This window comes from Cryptotermes secundus, unplaced genomic scaffold (genome assembly GCF_002891405.2).
Source record: "Cryptotermes secundus unplaced genomic scaffold, Csec_1.0 scaffold539, whole genome shotgun sequence".
NCBI classification, from domain to species: domain Eukaryota; kingdom Metazoa; phylum Arthropoda; class Insecta; order Blattodea; family Kalotermitidae; genus Cryptotermes; species Cryptotermes secundus.
Window position 1 is genome coordinate 618,286 of NW_019743155.1, and position 6,711 is coordinate 624,996.

The window sequence follows — 6,711 nt, forward strand, 5'->3', positions numbered from 1 at the left end:
TTTAGTAATTTCAGATTTGAAAGAACAATTTCTGAAGCGATTTGCTGATTTGGATGCCAGTGCTCAGGAAATTAGATTGTTTCAAAATCCATTTGACTGTGATGCTGCAGATGTCCCATGTCAAATTCAAATGGAAATTACTCAACTTCAGGAAAATTATAATTTTAAAGCCAAATATTTGCTTGTAAATTTATTTTCATTTTTGGGATGACATATCTGTGTGAACAAACTTTTTCCCAGATGAAGTACATCAAGTCGAAATACAGGGCAAATTTATCCAATGAACATTTAAAGTCGCTACTTGTGATTAGTGTTTCAAAATTTGAACCTCAATTTAATCAGATTTTAAGAATGCAGAAAGAGTTCCATCATTCACATTGTTTTATTATAATTTGTGATGAGAATATGAGCATTTGCTGCTGCTGTCTGTTGTCATTAATATACGGTAATTTATTCTCACGTACTTTGTATTTAGTTTATGAAATTCTGTGCTTTCAATAAAACTCATATACCTAGGGTTATTAATTTCTCATTTTATCCGGCCCGTTGAAAGTGCTGAATTACCTATGTGGCCTGCGTTTCAAAAAGTTTGGAGACCCCTGATCTAGACAATTGGCTCAAACATGGCAGTAAGGTAGTCAGCCTTACGCGCCGGCTGCGCTTTACTCCCCAGAAAATTATTTAATTCCTGGTACTCATTTCTGGACTTGAACCCACGACCTTCCGACTTGTGGCATAGCCCCTCAACCAAGTATGCTACCGCATGCCCCATAATACATATATCAATAACTTTGTCATGGTTCCTGGAGGATGAAATGCTGAAGTCAGAACTGTGTGCATGCACGATTGGAAGAGTTAGCGCTGTGTCAAAGAGGTAGTTAGTTCTTATTTCAGATTCCTGTTCCTGCTTCATACATATAAATATGGATATTTTCTTTCATGTTCATTATTTGACCTTTTCTTGCTGAGCCTACTTTTGATTCATTTTGTTCCTGTTGTCCGTATAGACTACTTGATGTATTGTATTTGAACAATAAATTTTAAGGCTTTTTGGTTATATAAAACCTAATAAAACAGATTAAACAAATAACTAATAAAAAAAATCCCCAGCAAGAAAATGTCTACATTTATACATACAAAAAGCAGGAATAAAAATCCAAAGTAAAAACAAACTACCTCTCTGACACAGCTTTAACCCCCATGACACTTTATGGTGTGCATAAACAAGCCCAACCACATACAAGCACACATATTGCCAGTACCCAACATTTCAACACTTAACCACAATGACAAAGCCATACAGCTTCATGCATCAGTAAATATTTACAGGCACCAGTAAAAAGAAAGTGTGAGACAGTATGATACAAAACAATAACTACAACCTGCATCACTATTCTGTAACATAAGGTCAATCTTAATATAAGGGAGATTTAAGTCCCAGATACTGTAATTCATTGGTGTTACATACATGCTTTGTGAACTTTCCTTTCAATATGGTACACCCACCCTGATATTTTTTTTAAGACTGAAACATGCTGGGGGTCTCAGTAACTTGTAGTTGACATAAGCAATGAACAAGATATACAGTGACTTGCATCTTAAATTTCATAGATAGTATAGAGGAAAATGAATCCTATAAAAAAGCAGAATTCATGAGCCTTGTTCCAGCAATTTTATGAGTACATACCTCGAAGGTTTTATTTATTGCTCATGCAACACTTGTATGTGGACAATTAAATATGTGACTTAAAAATCTCATGTCTAGAACCTGTCAAAAACCATGAAATCCTTTACCTCAGCAATCCACGTTTAGGCTGGGGCCACATGAGCACACAAAGTACGTCTGTTGCAATGAACGTACTTTACGATGGACGTTGCTGAGGACACCACACAGTTGCAGAATGCGGTGCATAGTTTTTTTTTTGTCTGCAATGGAGCCAGAAGAAAGTGTAGCATTTTGGGCGCTTGTGTGGCCCCAGCCTTAACCCTCTGACTGCCAAGCTGTCACAGACTACAAACATCAAGGCTTGCTCTTCCCTTATATATATATACATATATACACGTTACTAAGGTCCATCAAGTGCCTTATGTTTAATATAAAAGATGATATAAACTGTTGCACCTGGACCTTAATACTGATTCATATGTTAAGAAGTGTAATGGCTCAAGTTCTCTTTTAAAGACTTTCCTCTGAAAACGTGTGCATAACACTCGGTGCCATCTGTTAACTGAAATGCTCTAGCAAGTGATGACATCATGCTCAGCTCTCTGAACACGGTAGTTACAATGCAAGCATGCAGAACCAATCTAATCATCTTGTGGCATGCAAAAGGTTAGATTCCTCCACAGCTGTATCATTCATACATATTTAAACCTTGAATCTCATAAACATCCAACCTTTCAGTGTCAAATTATTGTAGTCAATTTTCTATTAAAGTGCATAAATGCAAGTTTTCAACATAAACAATTGTATTGCAGATACTTTCTTACAAAGCTATACATAATACCTCTTCAGTAATCACTTTTCCTTGTATTTCTTACATCTCCATATACTAGTTCAAACTAATGTTATATTTTAGCGTCCTGTTGCACTGATTTATGTCCATGATTTATTCTAACCGTCTTACAGTGCATACATTTATTCACCTTACTCTTCTCTCTTGCACTACATGTTTCAGCACAAAAGTGCCATCTTCAGGTGCTTTTCGTTGTACCTCAANGATAACACACGCAGTATATATTTTAGTATAAAGACAACAGGGCATGCAATGAAGTAGTTTGACGTACAACGAAAAGCACCTGAAGATAGCACTTTTGTGCTGAAACATGTAGTGCAAGAGAGAAGAGTAAGGTGAATAAATGTATGCACTGTAAGACGGTTAGAATAAATCATAGTTAAAACTAACTCCGCGGTCTTAGTCTGCAAGCGCACTATACCAACTGAGTGACCGCTGCTTGTCGGCGAAGTTAGTGCCAACTTTTGCTGACAGAGCATGTAATGTGGTCAGCGCAATGAATCCCCACGGCCATTAATTTCGGTTTTCTGGATAAACCAAAATTAAATTTGCTCACATTGTAATAAAGATCCCAAAACACGTAAAGCTGAATCCATTTGTCAGTTGACATCAACCTTCCCCTTACTGCTTTGTTTGGTTTATCCATGTAAAGTACTAGACATAATCAAAACAACCCTCATTATTGCACATCGGTAGCTTCATTCAATCTGAACAGACAGTACAAAAGCATACGCTTTGTCAAGTTGTCAGGATGAACGGATTAGCTAGTTCTACATGGGATATGAAGTTCACACAGCAGTGGTGATGGGGAATAATAGCCTGCCATCTGCTTCATGCTGGTTTCTGGACTGGCTTATTCTTTACCCTGCAGATGGAGGCCAGATGTTTCTCCAATGGTTAGTAGTCTTTGAACAGACTTCAGTGTTATACCCCAGAAAATATAGCTCTTCCAGATTAGCCCTATCTAGCAGATCCAATCGAGTAAATGTCTTCCCACCCTTTCACCTAAGATGTAGATGGATCCAATTTCTGAGATGTTAGAATACAATGGACATTGTCCAGGAACTAAGTAATTCAAAATGTAGTACACCATTGTCAGAACACTTTAATTTCGAAACACTTTATTCTGCAAGAAGCCATGAAAAAATTGAACCTCATTTTTTTTTCAAACCAGTCCTTCAGGTATTCATAAAACTATCTGACATCGGTCTCTTCAATTTCTGTACACTGAGCATGTGCACAAACTGGTGCCTTCTGTAGGCAAGTGTTCTGAAAAAGGGCACCTGTCAAACTTCCAGTAAGGTTTGAATGAGAACCAAATGACTTGTGTACATGTCACATCCCTCATTTCAGATAAACTTCAGAATGAAAAATGTGACCCCGGGCACAAAAATAAGGTATGTTATGTCCCTTATTACATAGGAAATGGATATTACTGTTCTCCACCGTGGTGTCTGACAAAGGATTTTATTTCTCAGACCCTTTCAATACATACAGTATGTAACATTATTAATTTATTTTCCTTTCTTTGCTTTAATCTTTCTCATGTAGAATTCAAGTTCTTTTCCTTCCAGTATGTAGCCATCAGCTCGACCACACTGTCCTGGACGACTTGAGATGCAAGCTGAAAACATTCAAACAAGAGACCGGAATGGTACTCAGATATTCCACTGTAGAATCTCAAGCTCTTATTAAAACTGAACTAATCTAATACATTTAATCTCAACGTCCAGTGTCTCAAATTCAATAATCACAAGAGAAGCACTGAAAATAGACTAAAATATAAAGAGTTTGTACATATATAATGACAACAAAACAGGATTTATGAACTGCACCAACCATATTACACCATGCAAAATGAGTAATTTTGGAGGGCTCTTATCAATATTTACTAAAGTGTCTGTCAGTTTACAAACACCAGTTTCCACTGTTTCTTTGCACAGTATGAATATAACTGCCGCCTCAATTTTTGTTTTAGCACTTGCAGTATAACAAAATGAAATAAGAAAACAGTGGAACCTGAACACGCTCAGAGTAACTATGACAAATGCAACACCGATCAAAAGGTAAGAATCAAAACGATTCACACCCACAAACTGATCTAGCATTAAGATTTACATCATTGCGTGTAGATCACAGGAATTTTACAATTCTGATTATGGAGAATGCCCAGGTAGAACATCTACCAAGACTAACAACATGCACACTATGTACATTAAACAACAAACCGTAAGTGATATAAGGTACATATAAAAATTCTCATTAGCATGTTAGCTTTCAGTAAACTGACTGAAATAAAACACGCAATTAACTGAGTCATACAAGGCAAAGAATGAAATATTATAAGCCGAAATACGAAAATGCTACCCATGAGTTTGGCTAGTTCATTGATCACTGCAACTATTCCAGAATTCAAGTTACTGTTAATTAACCCATCGGTGTATTCAATACCTGTACCATCCCTTCTTACTCATGACTTTCACAACTTTGCAATTATTTTTTAAATAAAATGTTTCAGTTGGTTTCAAGTTATGAGTTATGTAGATCAGATTCTGCAAACAAGCCAGACGTTTAGTTTGCATAACAAAAGTGACAGAATCAATGAGTTCTGCCTACTCTGCCATACATGTCATTTTGCTGAATATGGCAGAGATGTCTGCCTTGTGCGTGCAACTATATCTGGCACTGCTGTGGCAAATGAAGCTGAGAACACTTTTAACAAACACATGTGCATGCAAAATGTAATTTGATGTAATATCTGGGGAATAACGCTAAGGTATTGGAGCTCCCTTACCACTCAAGAAATTGTGCCTATCATGTGACCAATGAGGATTGGCAGACAAAACTAAGCATCCTGAATTTGCAGTATTGCATACTGTACAAAGTACACAGTTGTCTTCACCAAAATGAAAAGGACAGACACTATCTGACATCAAATGTTCTCCGTGACACACATTTCAATTTGAATGGTGCATGTCGGTTTGCTGTACACTTAATAACCCAGCATCTGTGCTGATCACACCACTCTCAAGAAAAACTACTACATCTGTGGGAGCAACAGTGGTTTTCTAATCAGGCTCATAAACATAAATGCATGCCATCAGCATGAGTACTTCACTGTCAGAAACAAGTTTTGGTGCTCAAGAATGTGAAGTACAGGGCTACTATAAATGATTTGTTTTTAAAACGCTAAACTTTCCAAAATATTATACGTACAAATATGATTGATATATTGTGTGCACCAGTTCAGTGCCTTTACAAAATGGTGACAAAGCAAGAAAAGAATTTTTGTTTGTTGGAATATGCAAGATGTTCGTCGGTTATAGCAGTGCAACGCGCATTCAAAATAGTGTACGGAAAAGAACCGCCATGTAAACAAAGCATTTTGCAGTGGTATTGGCAATTTAAGGACACTGGTTATCTGTGTAAATGGAAAAGCACCGGTCCACCAAATGTGCCAGATGAAACAGTGGAGAGTGAGGGGAATTTTTTTTTGTGTAGTCCACAAAAATCAACGGTCCGAGCAAGACGCAAACTTGGACTACCGCAGCAAACTGTATGGAAGATTTTGCAATGACGGTTACATTTCAAACCGTACCGTCTGCAGCTCCTGCAACAATTAAAACCGGAAGATTATGGCTGGTGCCTGGAATTTTGCATCACAATGCAGGAAGCATTGGAGGATGAAGATTTTGCCGCCAAGTTGATATTCAGCGATGAAGCAACATTCCATTTATCCGAGAAGGTTAATCGTCACAATGTGAGATTGTGGGGCACTGAAAATCCTTGTGCAATTGTAGCACTTGCAAGACATTCACCAAAACTGAATGTTTTCTGTGCAAAGTCACAGACAAAGCCGTATGGGCCATTTTTCTTTTGTGAGAAAACTGTGACTGGTACATCTTACCTAGATATGTTGCAGTTATGGTTGTTTCCACAACTGGCTGCTGATTCCAGGGATTTTGTCTTCCAACAAGACGGGGGACCCCCTCATTGGAACATCAATGTTCGTCGCTACCTAAACAATGAACTTCGGCATCGCTGGATTGGGCATGTTGGTGAGAATGACGTAGCTCTGTTCACTTGGCACCCCAGATCACCTGATCTAACACCTTGTGACTTCTTCCTTTGGGGGTACATTAAGGATCGTGTTTATGTACCCCCATTGCCAAGAACACTAGTAGAGCTGAGGGAA